This window comes from Helicoverpa armigera, chromosome 2, assembly GCF_030705265.1.
Source record: "Helicoverpa armigera isolate CAAS_96S chromosome 2, ASM3070526v1, whole genome shotgun sequence".
Classification (NCBI taxonomy): Eukaryota; Metazoa; Arthropoda; class Insecta; order Lepidoptera; family Noctuidae; genus Helicoverpa; species Helicoverpa armigera.
In genome coordinates this window covers 13,841,589-13,858,019 of record NC_087121.1, presented here as the reverse complement: position 1 = coordinate 13,858,019, position 16,431 = coordinate 13,841,589, and the positions used below count along the sequence as shown (strand labels likewise).

General features: G+C 35.0%; 2 long non-coding RNA genes across 2 annotated transcripts; one reads left to right on the top strand and one right to left on the bottom strand.

Moving 5' to 3' along the window:
• The first annotated feature begins 5,626 nt into the window (after window positions 1-5,626).
• On the top strand, window positions 5,627-6,497 carry LOC135118818 (uncharacterized). The gene is made up of 2 exons (XR_010277803.1): window positions 5,627-5,793; window positions 6,232-6,497. It is a non-coding gene; the product is annotated as an uncharacterized LOC135118818 (long non-coding RNA).
• A 1,105-nt stretch (window positions 6,498-7,602) lies between these two features.
• Window positions 7,603-9,043, bottom strand: LOC126055232 (uncharacterized). Its single transcript, XR_007511331.2, has 2 exons — window positions 8,706-9,043; window positions 7,603-8,107 (listed from the first exon to the last, which is right to left on the bottom strand). It is a non-coding gene; the product is annotated as an uncharacterized LOC126055232 (long non-coding RNA).
• Between the last annotated feature and the right edge of the window lie 7,388 nt (window positions 9,044-16,431).

The following is a 16,431-nucleotide window of genomic DNA, read 5'->3' as shown; positions in this document are numbered from 1 at the left end:
GACTGAAGTTTTTCATGTTTATTTCGGTTATTTTTAAAAGCTTACAGACATATTATGGCTACTAAGTACTAAAAAATAATGGCTAGTAATTATAATGTTGACGCAAGCTGCCCGACATGATTCTAGGTTCGATACACAGGTGTGGCTAAACCTTTTTTTAGTTTTCATAAAACTTATTGAAAAATACACATGTTTTTTATTTTTGTTCAATTATTATTTAGTGGTTAACATTTACACAAAATTAAAAGATAGGTATTGAGTTATGTACCTACCTAATTATAAGACCCCGAAAAGAAATCTATAGCACGATATTATATATACTTGCTTTGTATTACTAAGCCTTCCTTCCCTATTTACAATTAACTACGGCTTAAGTGCCTACCCCTTTGTAGGAAAACAAACAAAACATAAGTGCATAGATAGATTACTTGCGTTGCATGCTCGAGTGCACTTATTTGTGCAAACTCGTACTATGCTAACGGTATTACACGTACGCTTCGTTTGCGATGCAAGCTTACATTTGATTGGTCGAACAGAAATCAAGAAGCTAACACAAGCGGTTTTATTGTGGCTCATGGAAAATAATAGGTTTTATTTTCTGATTATTTCTTTGTTTTGTTATATTATAGACTGCAACTACTAATCTGAATCTAAATTGATCTTATTAAGAGTTTTTTTTCGCTTGTTTCAACGCTAAATGGCTTCGAAACGTAGGAAAATAAGTTTGGATACAGAAAGAAGTTCCTCCAAGACATGGATGAAGCCGCGAGAAATAGCAAGCATTTAAATTATTTTACTGACAAGATTTACGCCAAAACTAATCTAAAATACAATAAAGTTAAAAAATAATATCCGTTGCACATTGATACCTCTTAATTATTAGTACACGATACAAAAAAATCGTCTCCCCGAGACCAGATAAGATTTAATAAAAAGAGACGATCTAAAGTTTTGCACGCAGGAATACAAAATCTGCTGAAAAGGATTTTGCATTGAAAAGGCTGCGTTATTTCAGATGAGGCGAGGAATTAATTACGCTTAGCGAGTGGTTGCCGAGAAAGTACGGTGAAAGGGATCCTGTGTGGAGACGAATCATGTTTCTATTTAAAAAAGAAACGAGATTTATGTACTTTTTGGTCGGATCGGTCCTCTGAATTATGTGGATTATATACAACCTTCTATTTGAATATGCATGTACAGAGAGTTGCAAATTAACCTTTTATCCTTATTTATTGAAAGTTTCTAGACAGCTAAGATTTTGAGATATATTATGTGAAATTCTAACTTCATTTACTTTATGACATTTCATAGGAGATGTTATCAACAACCCCCGTGACTCACGTATCTAATCACTATCAAATTCAAGCTACACAATAACAATATACATAAATAATGACTTCTACTAAAAATTCCTAATTCCTAACCAATGTGACTCTATGGAACAAATTCAAATGTATGTCAAATGAGTCAGGCTGATTCATTGACATATATCTAAGCTCGACGGGCTGATTCAGTGGCATTTTTCAAAATAATTGCTCCGTGATACAGCCGTTTCTACGAAGTTACACTGTGACTCAACGTTATTGTGTGGTTCCAAGCTTTACAAATTTAGGTTTATAGGCACGAATATATACATTGTTGTGTAACTATTATGTGTATTAGTGTAATATACTGGCTCTGTATTGCACGAATGGTTCGAATATTGAATCTCTTGTATGTGTCTGTTTCCCTTTAACCCGTTGTATGTCGGAGCGCAGATATACGAACAAAATTGATTTCTATTGTTTTATAATTAGCGACAAACAAGAGGTTAAATAAACACGAATCTGAACACCATGATTTTAGTAAGAAATTGTTTCGTAAAATGATTTTTCTTCTTTCTTTTTGTCATGGAATTTCATAATAGCGATCACTATTACCATTTTAAGTTTTTTATAAGTTTTTTTTAAATCTGTTTACTATAGCTTATCATGCTAGGTTTAGCGAACATAAAACTTGACCTACAAATTAACTCCACGTGTATCGTGTACCACAGTCCAAATATTGAAGATATCATGCATAATATCAAGCGAACTGGAAAAGGGTTTAGCTCGACGGTCTAGATATACCTAGCAATTTCAAGTTATTGGAAAATCATTGATTGAAAGTAATTTTCTAAGGTTCAATTACCTCTTAAACTGCGTAGTTGTGTGTAGAAAATAAAAGCAAACCTCAAAATTTTGTTCCTTTTTCCTTAGCTCGTAGCTAGTAGTAAACAAAATGCTTAACTATCGCGATATATTCCACAAAAATACTTTTTAATCCCAGAACTGTAATTTTCACCGCTTGTAAAATTGCAGTAGTACTTGTTCAAACAAATATAGCGCTGAGCCGGATTGACGGGGCGTCAGAGCTCGTTAGTTAAAGTGTCCTCAAAACAAAATCTCAAGATGGAGCTACGAAAATAGCGGTGCTACGAGCGTAGCGGAGCTACATCATCGTAGCGATCGCGTAGCTGTGTAGTTTAGTTAACTTTTTACCATTATACTATCCGGCCATATAATTCTTAGTTGTAATTTGTATCTTGTTCTTTTTTCTATAGGTAAATCAACTGTGTGAATAAAATATTGGGATTATTGGATTTTATGACGAACGACGAAAGAAAAAGAACTGAAAGAAAAATACTCGTGTTTTATGATATCTTCTGTATCGCAGTTATAAATCTTTTTACTTTACATATTTAAAATTCAGGCTTAGCACTAACCAAATACCCTTGTAAAACAAAACAAAAACAATAAAAAAATCCCCTACAGCTCCAGCACCATTCATATAATTTCCCATCCGTTAGCCAAAAACATTTTTCCCGTGGCCCATTTCCCAGCGCATATCGCTGGTTTTATGGCCCCAGTGGCCGGCTGCCGCTGGTGACAGCTAATCAATTCGCGTTCACCCCCGCTTTTTAATATCACCGCAAGCTGGCTTCGCGACGTTTTGCATTGTACCCTCAAGTCGCGCAAATCATGCGACGACATCTAACTCGGAATGATTCGAGCGAAAATTGAAAATATTTTTTAGAATTGCTATAATGCTATAGAATTGCTGGCCTGTGTTTTTAATGTTATTTATAATACACTTAGCCTTATAGAGCAAGGCGTTCATCTCAGTATGTATATTTTGTATCATAGCATAGCACTGAATTTCAGACAACTCAATCCTGACCTTTGTATGTACCTACATATCACAATAATTACATTATTTGGCTGAACTATAGATAAGAAACGTAATAGCTCTTAACTCTCTTTACATCTTCCTAGCTCTCTCAATCACTTACACACACACACCATAAGAATATATTAGGTACCTATACATTTCACTAGCTAGTGTGCCTCCAAGGCCCAACATTTTTATTGTTATTTTTTCATAAAGAAACCTTGGAAACTCGGATACGTCAAAGAAGATATTTGCTCCGAAATGTTTTGTGAATGCGATCGAGTTCGCTTCCTGTTATTTTCACGTACCATTGGTTTGCGATCTTTTGTTAAGTAATAACCTAGTTGGAGAAAGAACGCAAGATTCTTACCAAGCAAATTGGTACTTTTGTACTCGTATTTTGTGTACATTATGTTTATGTTAGAGTAAGAATAGTTACCGCTAAAAGCCTATTCTTTGTAACATACCTACTATACAATAAAATAATTATAAATATAAAATTAATTTCAAACTTTTTCAATATTTCATTTTAGGTGCATTTTTTATCAATACAGTTAAGTATCGCCATAAATAACATCAGGTTGAGAATCGGTTCTCTATTATAAAATCTACTTTGAATGCATTAGTAAGCCTACACATTCAATTAAGGGTCAAAAGAAGAGGGATATTAAAAACGTCGTACTCACCACTTGTAAGGTATCTGTGACAAAGTAATCGCCTTAATTAATTTTATGGAAAAAAGTTTGTTGTGCATAATCTTTTTTGAAGTCGTTGAAGTAAATTTGAAATAGCAACCAAGGTGACTGCTATCTGCCCACACATATAAGTTATTTTATAAGAGAAAGACGTTACTAGGAACAAAAAATATATTGGTAAGCACTTGTATTCCAGTCATAGCGAAGTTGTTCTTGGAAATATCAGAAATACTGTGATGTTATTGACTTGTGATATCAAAAGTTCTTTCACATTCTTTGTGTTGCTAACTCACGAAATATATTCGGACAACGCAATACATAGGATATCTTATTCGAATTTTGTACGGCTTAAATACAGCGCGAACAAAAGAACATCGGTATACACTTTTTGAAAAAGGTATCTTTTTGAAAAACCGATGAGTTCCCATGGTAGTGTCTATACGTGAATCAACGTACGTGCATCCAATTTCACCGGGTGGACTGTGAACGGAAGAGTCTAGAATAGAAGCCGGCTGTTCTCAATAAACCTAGTTTTTGCACGACTGTGCTATCACGGATATATTTGTCGAAGACTCTGGGTAGGAATAGTATAGTGTAGATTACACTTCGTTATTAATGACTTAAACTGGAATAAAAACCTAGATAGACGAAAGATCTGGCCAAGGTCGCCGGGAAGCAGTGGATGTGTTTTGCTGAAGATCAAACAAAGTGGTGAATTTTAGGGGAGGTCTTGGTCCAGTAGTAGATATCTTTTGGCTGACACGACGACTAAAAATCTTTCTTAATTCTAAACCACCCACATGAGTAATTTAACACCAACCCAACACCCATACCGATTACACTTAAGGCGACCTTAATCTTCTCCCACAGCTATAGAGTCCCTTAGCATCAGTAAACAGAGGTTTTTAAAACTATCTCCCCTACTTAATGGGTGTGGTGCCGGCGACTGTCCCCGAGGGCTCTCGGCGTGCATCGTTAAAATCGAGCGCTCTTCACTATGCACCTGTGCAAGTGCATCTCTGCATCTGCAGGTTAGAGTACGTCTTTTTGTTATGAGTTTTAATTGTTATATGTTTTGTGCTTCATTTTTTGCGGGTTGGTGATTAAATATGGTAGGAGGCATGCATAGAAAGCTATGTAGGTACTTATTTATTGTAAGAGCGTAAGTAAAATTGTAGGGAGCCAGTGTTAAGTCACTAGACCTACACACTATACCTAAAATCAGGGGTATTACTGGCTCTGTTGATACTATTAGATTTTTTTATATAAGTATGATGAGTTACTTGTCTATAAAAAAGAAAATCCAAAATTCACTTTAAGACTGAAGTTATCAATCTACTTTCAGACGGATCTCTAAAGATACAACATCGCAACAAATCGGTGAGCTCCAACAAGATCGAAGTACCTCAAACTTGCCAGACTTAAGAGCAACCAATAAAAGCATTCCAACAGCACTTAAAGGCTGAGATTAAGTTTCTTAAAAACAAAATCAGCTCATTATAAACTTGGACAGGCAGTCAAACAAATAAGGCGATTACATGGAGGAAAGAAAAATGGATGAGTGGAGATGCCATAATGCATGTAGGCCAAGCGCCTTCATGTAGGTCAAATTCGTACGTTGGGCATGACCGAAACGATCAGTTACAAGTGTATTAACTAAGAGTTGTAGTTCTTTAAGACATCTGTTAATGATTTTTAACCCTTAATTTGGAAATGTATCTTTAAAGATACAACAACTTTAAAAAAATCTGTAACATTAAATAATTGTGTTTTTTTGAGTCGATCGATTTAATTATAAAGTTTGACTCATGACATCACTAGGAAAAGTAAGTCTATTGCATTTTCAACAACTGGACATCCCGATTTACGTCAACCTGAAAAAATGACGGTCGCGAAGAACAACAAAGCTGTAAGTTTTATTGATTTTTATTATTTTTTATATGTGATGATGTCAGGTTCTTACTATTTTATGTGTGTAACGTAATATACTAACGATTTAGCTGAAATAATGGCATAGAAATGTATTTATCGAGCCATGACAAGGTGTCAAACCTCAATGTATCTTTAAAGATACTTTGCTCAAATGTCGACTATACAACATTGTATCTTTAAAGACACATTGCCAAAAGTTAACCTATTATCGCACGTTAAAATTCTCGTAATTTTTATATAAAAAAAATATTAACTACACGCATGTGAGACCCTACAGCATGTAAGGTTCCGTAGGATAAAATTAATTTTTATTTAGATTTTTTTGCATAATTTTTGACATAATTTCATATAAACAGTTCAGTGTTCAGTTTGCTTGGGTTTGGTTTGGTTGCATGTGCAATTTTTTTGTTCGTAGGTATTAAAACGAGCAAGATCAAAGCGCATTCTAGCGTTGATTCCTGCAGGAAATGCACGATCGGACGACAGTGACACAACAGACAATGAGGAAGATAACACAGCCAGTGACACAACATTGCCAGTTTATGGAATACAACATGATTCTTATAGTAGTTCCTCAACACCTTCACTGGATTCGGATAAAATATAATGTGAGATTATGTCTAACTAAACAACGGAACTGTTTTTACGATTTTCATGTAAAAAAATAAATTTTCTTACCAATTAACTATTTTATTTTATAACCCCGATTTGGTAATGTATCCTTTTGGATACATTATCGAAAAACTATACCTTCCTCCGTATTTGGCAATGTGTAAAATAAGATACATATTATTTCAGCGCAATTACTGAAAAAAAATTTTTTTGAATATTTTTCTCTATTTCCTTATACCTCAAATAATTAGACTACAGTATTTTTTTTATAAAATTTGATAAAGATTATGCTTGCCAAATTAAGGGTTAATATTACAAAAAATTGGCGATTCCAAAGAAAGCGTATAAGGGCGGAGACAGTAATGTTCACAGAACATATATACCTAAAGGGAAGAATAACGACTCCGTACAAATTTTATGAGGAAATTTTTCCTTACCGGCCGGCGCCATCTATATTCCGCCCACGAAAACTAGAGAGTAGAAGCTAGGGCGGGAGTTTCAAACTACAGTATATTCTATAGGTCATTTTTATTGCATTTTATGCACAAGTACAGGGGCCCGATTCTCCTAAGTTAATAATGTTAAAATCGAATAGAAATTGAATCGCAATATGATCGCAGTAGCAGTTTTAACCATATCGGGCATTCTGCTACTAATATAAGACCAATCGTATTCCAACGACATTCGATTGGTTTGCGATTGGTCTGCTATTTTGGTGATTTTGGTCTATACGGTAGTTTGCTCTACAATCATATTGCAATCGTAAATCATTTGCAGACAAAATGATTCATTATTGAATGACAGAAAAGGATAAAACGTTTATTTCAAAGAAAAATAGCGGAATGCCACATATGCTTCAATCGTAATTGAGTCGGGATTGAATCTCAGTCGAATGTGAATCGACTCGACTGAATCGTAAAATTAGGAGAATCGGGCCCCAGTGCGTTCGTCGATTATGGCTGAGCAAGATTATCACATTTTGCTCAGCAATAATCGACATGAAACACAGTGTACTTGTGCATAAATTGCTAATATTTATCTTTATAGAGCAGTGCAGCAGTGTAATAAAGGAAGATTACAGTACAAGAGTTTTTATTTAGCATGTTAATAATTATAATTTATTTCCAGAAATAGGGTACAAAAGGTGTTCATAAATCACAAGTATGTGCACCTATGTAATGAATTTTAAAATACATGAATTTAATCAATTTAGGTAGGTATTTCAGACATTTTCGTCCAAAATAACAAGTATGGATGGGCCTATTGCATACAATTTCAACATCAAAACATAAACAAACAAAAATTCTAGTTAGTTTTAAAGTGTTACTATTATAAAAAACAAGACTATGTTATTATACAATAAAGAATACTATCGATTTGTTTAACAAACAACAAGTTTACAGACATGGTTTAAATTATTCTATCATATTGTGTAATAAACGTTGGTGTTATTTCTTCTTTATTATAGAAATGATTAGGAAGAGAAAGACACTAGACCAATTATATTTTGATATTTACAAACATCAGGTACAGCTGTTCTGAACAACTTCTTCTCATTAAAGCATGTGCTTTTGAAATGTTTGCTGCATAGCATCTTATGTTGTTTATGGAGTGCGTCCTGGAATTTTGGTGAAGACCAGGCTTCGTTTGGGAAGCAATACTTTGCCCATAATTCACAACTGAAAATTAAAAATATCAAAATTACACACTCATCATCAGCCTTCTAATGTTCCCACTGCTGGGACACAGCCTCCTCTCTAGGAGAGGGCTTGGGCCATAATCCACCCCGCGGGCCCAGTGCGGATTGGTGGATGTCACACGTCTTCGAATTTTTTTTTGGTTCTAGGACATGCTGGTTTCCTCACGATGTTTTCCTTCACCGTTTTGAGAGCAGTAGTGACGAAATAAATTACACAAAGTTATGCGCCAGATCGGGTTTGAACCCGCGACCTACCACTCGTAAGTTGGGGCAGTTACCACTCGGCCACCACTGCTCTCAAATTACACACTATTTTAATCATTTTCCGAGTTAAGATATTATTATATCATGTCAGTGGGTAGTCTTCGCTTTGATTGAAAGAGATGTTATATTAGATACGGGAATGGTGTAAGCAAGAAAACTTTTTATAGTAAGTACCTAATGATTTTTGGCAAGGAAAGTTGGGACTTAAGTATATAGGTATATATGTTACGTGAGTTTGTGGTAGTTAGAAGCGGAATTAACAATAAATGTGGTATTCTATGTCGTCTAAGACGAATAGCATGGAGTGTACATACCGCAGAGCATTTTTAGTGCCAGGCTTTGGAAACCGATGCAAAGTGATGCTGGGATCTTTAGAAGGTGAAGATCCACACAAGCAGCAGATTCTTGTGTTTTCTTTTTGTGAACTCATCGCGAATTAAACACAAAACAAAATCAAACAAGTCACTGTCTCAACACCGAGTCTATATCTCACAAATACACACTTAATTTCACCAAAACACAGCAACGGAGGAGCAAGCTCGACTCAACGTTATCAATGTATGTAGAATTAAATGGAAGTAGTTTATTTATTACAAATAAACATTAGTACAAGATAAAATGGTGCGCAACCGGCCGCAGACATTTTTCTTGTGACGTCAACAATGTCAAAACCAATATGGCGTCCGGACATTAGTGTTGCCACACATAATCCCCCATATATATTTTCTAATAAGTAATATTAAATTTTATATCTAATATTTCTCAACTAAGTATATTTTTTGGCATTAGAATAATAGCTAAAAGTATCTTCAAGGGTAATTTACTTTAAAAATCAATTTATACGCTCATTATTAGGGAGAATACGAAATTGTATTTTTGGTGGCAACATTATATATTTATCTCTTTTACTCTGATGTCGTTGACTCTCTCTTGTTTTCAAGCCCACCTTAATGCAATTCGTAGAACAAACTTGACAGACCCTGGTAATGTTCCTCCCACACCCGATTTCTCGTTGTAGCATCTCCGCTAGTCATTTTGTTCTCCATGGGCGAGTATCTGACAGCAGTTTATACAACGAGCAAGTTTAGATAAGCTGACTGTGTGCATCAGTTTTGCGTACGTCTCATGGCGGGCGGAGTTTGGACGTCGAAGTTGATTCCAGTCTGTTAATTGTGCTATAGGTGCTTATAGTTCGAGGTAGTTCGACTGTTGTGGTGAGAGATATCAAGCCATGCGGTTGATGTATTGCATTGACGGTTATTTTGTCAAAGAATCGTTGCTTGTCGTTCTTCTTGCTGGAAAGCATGATTAAGAATTGTAGAAATTATATAAAAAAATCCTTGGTGATGGGTGCTAGCTGAGTTCATAAGTAGATACACTTGCATAGTGTTAGATTACACCACCCGTTTCAGCCGATTCCAAATAAAAGTATTGTTCATTATTCTCATTCCTAAACTATATACCTGCCAAGTTTCATCAAAATCCATCTAAGCGTTTGCACCTGAAAAACTAACAAACATAACGGGCGTACTAAGACACTCTCAACACTCTCAAAGACTTTTGTACTTTAGCACAAATTACTTAATAGTTGACTTTAGAGTGGTGTAAGATCTTATCTAACAGTATTCGATATTCTAGCCAGAAAAGTCACAGTCAAAAACCTATAATTTTTATATTACCGCGGCTTAAAACCTGGTACACCACGGGATATCAAAAAACTATACTTACACCAAAAAAACAAAACCTCCATTCTACATCATACGAAGGTAGTAAAAGGCTTCATCAGGGCTCCCCCGTACGTGCAAGTTGTCCGACGCCCTTGCATCCAATTTAACTTGTATCGCGTACCACTGGTTGTCGATACTCGCAAAATACACATTTCTACGTAACGTGTGTGTGTCTGAAATTGGAAATATTTGCCTGTATGTTACGTGGAAAATCTATTTGGTGTGTGTTGTTTTGAGGGTTCAAAGCTTTGATGCGTTCGTGTTGATAGAAATTTGAAGGTTATGTTCATAACTACGTATATTATGTGTGTAAAGATTACATACATGCTGGCTCAAAAAAGATAACTCAGATTTTTTGTAAAATGTGTGCATTCTCGGAACAGAACCGATTAAAAAGAAAGAATAATATTAAATCGTACCATAACAAAGTACTTTAGGAAGAAATAGAAACACAAAACGATCCTTTGTTTTCTTTCAAGAAATGTTTATTCCTATGAAATCGAGATGCCATGTTTTCGTACCTACAACAAATTCTACACGTAAGTAATTTGATACAATTCAAAAACATTGCTGTAACAAAGTATTAAATTACAAACATCATTTTCCGTATTTGCATTACGTAAGAAGTTTTCGCGATGTTACGTGTTTTCCTCAAGCGTCACCCAAGACGGGTGGAGTGGTTAAAATGTAACCCTTGTCCGTGATCTGTCACCCTATTTCAGTGGAAGAATGTTTAAAATCGGCTCAGTGAGTCAGAAGATTGCTTGGAGCATATACCTTCTTATTACATTTGGCGGCAATGAATTTGGGTCAGTAAAAAAATAATTTAAGGATAGATTACAAGGAGAGAGGGGCTGCGGGATTGTCCGAAAGAGTTATCGCGGCCCTGGTACATTAAGGGTTTTTTTAGCGATAGCGAAAATCATCAAATGCTCCCGCTGTGGGTTAGCAGCCGTGAGGGAGTGTCAGCCTTTTACTGTCTAAAACCCACCATACCTGGCACAACACAACCCATATTGTTTGCCAAAATATATATTTTTTCAGTAAGACTGGACGCATCATGATTTTAATAAGCCATATCTAGACACACGGCAGTGTCTCCGCCAAGTTCGAGCAAAAAAGCGACACACCGGCCGTGGGTTATATTACACGAACCATTTCGGGCCAAATTCGACCCCCCTATAACTCAAAATCTATTTTGTTTACGCATATCAAATTTCTAGTATCTGTTGAGACCCCCTCACTTATCTAAAATACAAAATTTCATTAATATACCTATTGTAGGTCTTGAGATATTGACGTCAGAAAATCGCTATTTTTACTATACACTCACTGACTGACTCACTCACTCATCAAAAACCTAGACCACTTCCAATGGTCGTATTGACTTGAAATTTGGCATGGAGGTAGGTCTTTATGTCAAGGTAAAGGAAAAAATCGGAAAATGGCCAAGTGTGAGTCGGTTTCAAAATAATGAAGGTGTAAATTTATATCCCTAAGGAACTAAAACGAACTAAATTTATCTATATTTATATATCTTCGAATGGTCGTACCGATCTGAAATTCGTTACAAAGGTTTGAGTCAAAGTAAAGTAAAAATCTGAAAACGGCCAAGTGTGAGTCACTTTCGATAATAACGAATGTAACTATGATCCACGAACATAATATATGATAACATGTCATGTCAGTCAGTTGGTAAATCTAGTCCATTTAGTTATTCTAGATCACTTCTTTGTAAGAAGCATAGTGCATATTCAAAATCTGAAAGATAGTATAAATGAGACATTTCCTTAACTAACTTAATCATAAAGAAAAAAATAAACAACCTTACAAAAATAAATGAAATCTCGTTGAGAGCTGAATAAATGCCAAGATACATACCTCAGTTAAAATAGTTACTTTTTAATGATGTTACTTGGCAAGTTTTAATAGAAAATTAAATACTTGATTCCTTGCGTTTAGTAGTTTTTTTAACAAGGTGTGTCAAAACTTGCCAAGTAACATTATTAAAAAGTAACTATTTTTAACTGAGGTATGTGTATGGAACTTGGTACCTACTTATTCAGATCTCACTTCTTTTATAGGCGAAGCATTCCCATATCATCGGACTTGGCAGTCTTTCACATTTTTGTTTTGGGTGGGATTTACATGACTCCAATCAAAATGATATCTTAACAAATTATAAAATAAATACTGTTTTCATGGTAGGGCTCTCTCGCTGGGTCTCAATAGCTCCCGTAATAGGTTATTGCAAACAACCAATAACTTTGATGGGCGCTCAAATCTTGATTGATAACTTGAGTTTATCCGCTTCTAAACTTTCCAAATCACCAACTTGGGAAACTATTTTTAATACTCAGTTTCTAAGAAGGAAGGATCTTGAAGGATATAAATGTGTTTTTTGTAAGAATTTGCTTTCTAGTGCTAATGGTCACTGAGATTAAACGAGCGTTCCTAGTTGACAACGAAACCTTAAAAACCCACCTTTATTACTTCGGCAGGCTTTATATACTGGGGAAAATATTAATAAATGTCACTGAAATTAGGTGCCTGTACTTCACTACCTACGAAAAAAAAGGTTATATCACCAAGAACTTTTCTATGTTTCATCATTCGATCATTACAATATTAGATCAACCATAAAAAAACTCAGCCAATCCGATAAAAGGGCTCGAATGCTTTTAGCCTTTTGCCCTCCAAATATCAAATGTGAAACTTGAAATAGTTTCGGGCCTTTCTAAAATATATCGATATAAATAAACTTATTGATAACAACATAGGACTTCCACTTCGAAACACGTGCAAAAGCTTATGAGTTGAGGAAATAATAATAATGTTCGCAAGGGCGTTGTGTAGGCGACAACCCTAATTAGCTGTATTGATTACTACAGTTAATTGTGTAATAACATCCTCCTTTTGTACTCTGTTACTTTACTATTATTCATTTAAGCAAGCTGTCCGTATTTGTAATTTTGTCACTTCACTACGCATGACAAAGGCATATCTTAAAAAACACAAAGGAAGAATAACAAAGCGCACCCTTTGTAAGAGATTTACCAATAAATAAAACATTTAGAACATCTCGTTATTCCCCCGGATGTCAATTCAAACGAATGAGCCGAAAAACATTTTTATCGGGCCGAAAATACACATTCGTTTGCCTTTGTAATTCACAAGCCAGATAAAATTTATCACCGAACAGAAGCAATGTTACATCCATCAATAGAATCCCTACATTGGAAGCCACATGTACATCGATATTAATGACCCAGAGATTTATTACCGACCTACATAAATTAAACATTTTCATAGCTGGCAACATTAACAGGCGAACTTCCCCGTTGCCTTAGTTATTATGCCTTGACAGTTATTGTTGAAAGTTTCACAGCACGACGCTTTGATTGCGACCAAAAGCCTTCTATCCCCCCCAATCGGTATAATACTTACATTCAACAGTGTTGCCATCTCACTTGGTAAAGTAAGAAAGTAGAGGACGGAGATGGTACAGGTGGGAAAGATTATCGGAAGCTGTAAGTCTGATCGGTCAAGGCAGTTATCATGAAGTCGTTTCGAACGTCGAATTTATGGAGTCTGCTAGTCTCTGGAAGATGATAAATGATAATCGAGTGATCGGAAAACTCCTGTTCGATATTTTACCTTTGACGGCAACCTGATTGGTTTTGCACAAAGAATATATTTCGTAAACAATAATATTAGCTCTATTTTTGTGTTGTTTTCCTGCTAAGTTGGATTGTGTTATCTTGTGATAGACGTTCTCGAAGTTTTAATGGGTTTATGTTGTTCCTTTTATAGAAAAATTGGAAAACTCTTTGTTATTATTAGGTAAGGTAGAAAAATAATGCGATTGAAGATAAACAAAAGTATTTCCTTTTTTATATATTTTGAGGCTAATTTTGGTTTGGTCATATTGCCTGAATATACCATTTTATACTTCATCTTCTTTACCATTGGAGAAAACATATATGAAAAAAAAAGGTTTTATTTGCGTACATTTCCGCTGAAACCGAACAAAAGATCTCCACATCCTAAATAACGTACAATATTAAATGACGAACATCATTTATTTAATACATTTGGAATAAACCCTCATTATTGCGAAAGGAAATTAAAAAATGAACTGTGCGAAGGGTTGAGCGATGAGGAATTATAATTGGCTAGGCTGTTGGCTGAAACAAAGGTCCGTAAAGGGCGAGCGAAGCTTCCGCGAGCTGGCTACGTATCGAGTACTCCCCGCCCGGATGGGAGGGTGCCACAGACTAGTTTCACGAAGACTGTGCAATAGGCATGAAGATAACAAGGAAATAAATCCATGATATATTTTTGTTGTCACTATTTTCAAGTTTATACGTTTAGATCAATGAATAACAAATCAGCGTAGAAGATGAGTGTTTATTTGACTACTCGATGTATCAGATATTTTCTAGTATTAATGGTCACTAAAATACTATTTGAATCTACAACCTATTCAATTATTATCACATTGATATTGGTTATCGCACATTAAAAACAAACAATTCAATCAACTTAATATTATTCTTACAATAATACATACTTCTAGAACTTCATTTCATTATTGCCTTTACAAACATAAGCAACCCCTATTGTACCTATTCAGCCATCTTGTCTCCGCCATCTTTCAGGTTTTCGCGCGTTGTTCGCAGCGGGTGGCGCGGCGCAGCCAGTGTTGGTCAGTGCCCCGCGCGTCGCGTACCGAACGATACGCGTATCGCCGAACCCTACGCACACCACTAGCATTCCTATTCTCTTTTTAAAATTTAAATATTCAAACCGATGCTTGACATTTAAATTTTATTTTCGGCCAGTGTTTTTGTAAGGAATGTGGAGGTTAGATTAGGAGGAACGCGATTAAAGAAGGTAAGGTTATATTTTATCCTCTTTTATCAGTTACGTTTCAGGGACTGGCACGTGTTTTTGCTTGAGCAAATGTTGTCTGGAATTATTTATTTAACGTAATGGCAACGGTTAATGGAATGCTTTGTGTTTGCCTTAAAATATTTTTAAAAGGTTGTTTATATTTAATGTGTGTTTATTTACGTGAAGTAGCTCCGGATATTTATTTCACATCAAGTATTCAATAATATTATTATCTATCTCCTAAGAATAATATGCCATGACATCATTGTTTCACGTAAGAAAAATATTTTCCAAAATTCAGTGGAACATATTTCAAAATTAAAAAAGTTAAAAAAACTACATATATTACTTATATCTTTTAAAAAACTTAGGTATTTGATAAAAGCAGTTCTTCTGAGCTCCTTCGCCGTATCAACAGAAAAATAGGGGTCAACGTACTCTTCTTTCACTGGCCTTGGTCATATCACGTAGGCCCGTAAAAAAAAATATTTAAGCCTAGTCTAGATAATATTGCTTTCTTCATCAGTTTTTATGAATTTACCTAGCTTAATATTCCTCGTTGCTACGAGCTACGGTGCCTACGGCGTAGCAGTTTTAATCGTAGCACGTCTACGAATGACTCATTACTCTAGCATGAGTATTATTTTTCACTACTGAATTCATTCTACTGAGTAAATATTTATATTCTGAGACCGTAGAATATCTGTATTTCCTATTTCCTATTTTCATTAAAACAAAGGTATTAGGTAAGACTATACAATAATTACCGTCTGTTTTAATTTTCGCCCTGAGTTTATTTTCACAAAAAGGCTTTCAGAACAGAAATCCTGTTATATTAAACACAATAGGAGCAACCTTATTGTCATTAATTCAGATTCTAGTCTTATTTTGAGAATATAATCTAACTATTAAGTTTTAAAACAATATGTAATAAAAAACTATATGTACCTAATGGTTTTTCAAATATTTGAATACAATCCTAACTTTAATTTTCTTTTATAGTCAGCCATTCTGCAGCGTAGAGTTTTTATTCGCTGTAACGTTAACCCGTAAAACGTCGAGTGTAGTTCTACAGCACCCGTAGACAGCAAACTTTTAGTCGACCGATAGTTGGTTTGGGCTCATGAATCAGTATGATGATAAATTAATGTACTCATATTACTCAGATCAGGCACTTAGTCGGTATCCGGCTGACTAAAAAAATATTGGAACAAGTATAGAAAGATACATTTATTTATTTATTTGTTGGGGACAGCAAACAGTTAAATAATTACTTTATTATGTACCTACACCACACATACATTTTTGATCTTAAAACCAATAAAATTAGGTGACATAATGGGCTGTCTTATCGCTAAGGAAAAAAAATCTTTGCAAAAAAAATGTATGCCAGCCAACGCGTCAACTGTTGGCCGAC